Consider the following 2848-nt stretch of genomic DNA (forward strand, 5'->3'; position numbering starts at 1 on the left):
ATATTATAATTAAAATGAATTTGATTATATTATTTATAAAATTTAATTACAAATAATATAAATTTAATTTAATTATAAATATACACATATATATAAATATTTTATATTTTAATATATATTTTATATGAATATATAATTTAATGATTAATTTTTTATATATATTTATTACATAAATTCATACCAAAGAACTATTTATTATATAGTTGATATTGCCACAAATCATAACGTTACTGTATATATACAGGTAAAATATTATTTTAGTTCTTAACACTTGGATCAAATTTTAATTTGGTATTTAATGTTTTAAATGTTTTATTTTTGTCTCAAATAATTTTAAACAGGTTTAATATAGTCATATTGTTAAATTCCACATTAACAGTTAAGAAAATAATAAGTGTTGTGGACGTTAATAATATTATTAATTAAGTCATATCATCATCCATGTGTTAAAAAATATAACTAAAACCTTTTTGTGACACTTTTTCTCTTTAATTTTTTTTGTACAAAACTCAAAATCCTAACAATCAATTATCAACGCTTTAAAATCAAAGGCAGAACTTTTATATTAGTGATCATTAGCGAATCAATTTTACTTATATACTGAAATCGAATGCTATTTGTTCCTTAATATATAAATTGTTTGTACCAATTTTAATGGCGGGACAACATTAAACCTACTTAAAATCTTTTTAGGATTGAAATAGGATGTTTGAAAGTTTTGGAGACTAAAATAAAATATTTGAAACGTTAAAAACTAAATTAGAATTTGACCCAAACATTAGGAACTAAAATAATATTTTACCTTATATTATATAAACTAGTGCAAGACCCGCACTACGCACATGACATTTGATGATCCAATTTCATGCACTTGTTATTTTGTTAGGATATTTACGTTTAAAACTGTTAAACACGGTGTAGCTATCTATTAAATAATAACGCAATTTAATTATACTGTACCCGATGTTATGTAATGAATCCAGTTATTCGTGACACATAATAAGCAATATCGTATGGGTAATTATTACGCGCATATCGTATATGATGGTAATCAGTGGTTAAGAGAAGGGAGTTGAATATTGGTCTTCCTTTTGATTTTCTTTAAAACCTTGTTTTCAGTTGAGAGAATACAAGAGAGACTTCAGTTTTATCTCCTGACTCGGTAGGAGCCAAAACAGAGTTATTTATGAGGAGAGTAGTAAAGAAGTGAAGCTTTATAGAGAAATCAGGAGATACTTTATTTTTGTCTCCTTCAGTGCAGAACCAGAAACAGAGAAAAGAGTAGAGAATGACACACAAATGTATCCTGGTTTGACTACCCAGTGTAATGTAGTCTACATCCAGTCTCCATCACAACAATAATAGAATTTCACTATCTTTTCAACAGATTACAATCACCAATTCTCTTTAGGATCTACCCAATCCTATTTGGGACAAGTCCAGGTTCTAACTTAACCTGAACTTAACTAGGACTCATCCTAACTTTCAACTGCAAAGTATTAACCCAACTTACAAGAGAATCCCCTCAAGATCATGAGAACAAAACAGAAATACATACAAAGAATTTTTGAAATAACTTAGGCTTTTTCTCCAAACTTAGCTCTCTGTCTTTTTTCACTCATTGGCTTTTTCTTACAAACCTCATCATATTTGCCTTTTACTAAATAAAAGTCAGACATACTAAACTAAGAAAAAGAAATACAACATGAAAATCATGAAGGAGAAGAATTAACATCTCAGTGAGCTATGAGAACCGAAACTAGTGCTCTCACTCCTTGCTCCAATCATTGGTCGTTCACCTTTATTATAGAAAAGTGAAGTTTTCTAGGCTTGAAACCCTTGCTTCAGCACATGTTGGTTTTTCTTCTCCTAAGATCAAAATCAGCAGCGACGTTCACAAAAGAGAAAGAGAGGATCGAAGTATTGACATGTAACCATACCTTTTTCTTTCAACATTTTTCTTCAAACTTCTTGAATCTTGTCCGTACATCTTTACTTTGATCTCAAGTTTGTTTCTTGACTGTTGATTCATTGTGGAGCACCATTGACTTTAATTTCTTCATAGTTTTTGGAATGGTGCTTGATACACATAAAATTTCTTCACGATTTCTTGATGAAGCATAAATGAAGAAATCACATTTTTGTAATTCTCTGTTCAGATGAGATCTTTCCTCTTATTGTAGCCCATTTTCTTTCTCTTCTTGCTTGAGAATGGAACTTTATTTTTTGTTCTTCTTTTTGCCCTAACTCCAGAACTTTCCTTTTTTTTTCTTTTTGTTTCCGAAGTTGACGTGATACGAAAAAAAAAGGAAAAGAGAGAAGAAAGAATTTTGATTAGGTGGATGAAGAAAAATGTTTCAAATGAATTTCAATTTATTTATCTAGTTAGTGACTTAGTTAAAGTGAGATAGATTTAGGTATGGCTACCGAATTGGACTTTGTTGAATATGTGCTTGCTTTCTTCCTTTCATTATTTGGTTAGGGATTTATTTTATATCTGATAAGGAGCTCTTGTGATAGAGCAAGTAATTCTTGGGCCATTCACGTGAGTGTTTGTGGACCAGGTTATTATGCGACTTGGGTTACAGTTTTTTAGGCCATTTTTCATTTAAATTTTTCTTGCACACTAAACAAAATCCATCACATAAACAATTTAACATTAATTTAATAATATTTAGTCATCATTTTATTCAAAGTTTAATTCTCTAAACCCAACAATATACTTAATCAACTTCATAATATTTATGTATAATTTGTTTATAAAAAAATGAATACATATTTATTAGAAGAGTTAATTAACTTATTATATAGACAAATTATATGGTTAATCGTTTTTGTTATATTGATA

This window comes from Arachis ipaensis, chromosome B03 (assembly GCF_000816755.2).
Source record: "Arachis ipaensis cultivar K30076 chromosome B03, Araip1.1, whole genome shotgun sequence".
Lineage (NCBI taxonomy): Eukaryota > Viridiplantae > Streptophyta > Magnoliopsida > Fabales > Fabaceae > Arachis > Arachis ipaensis.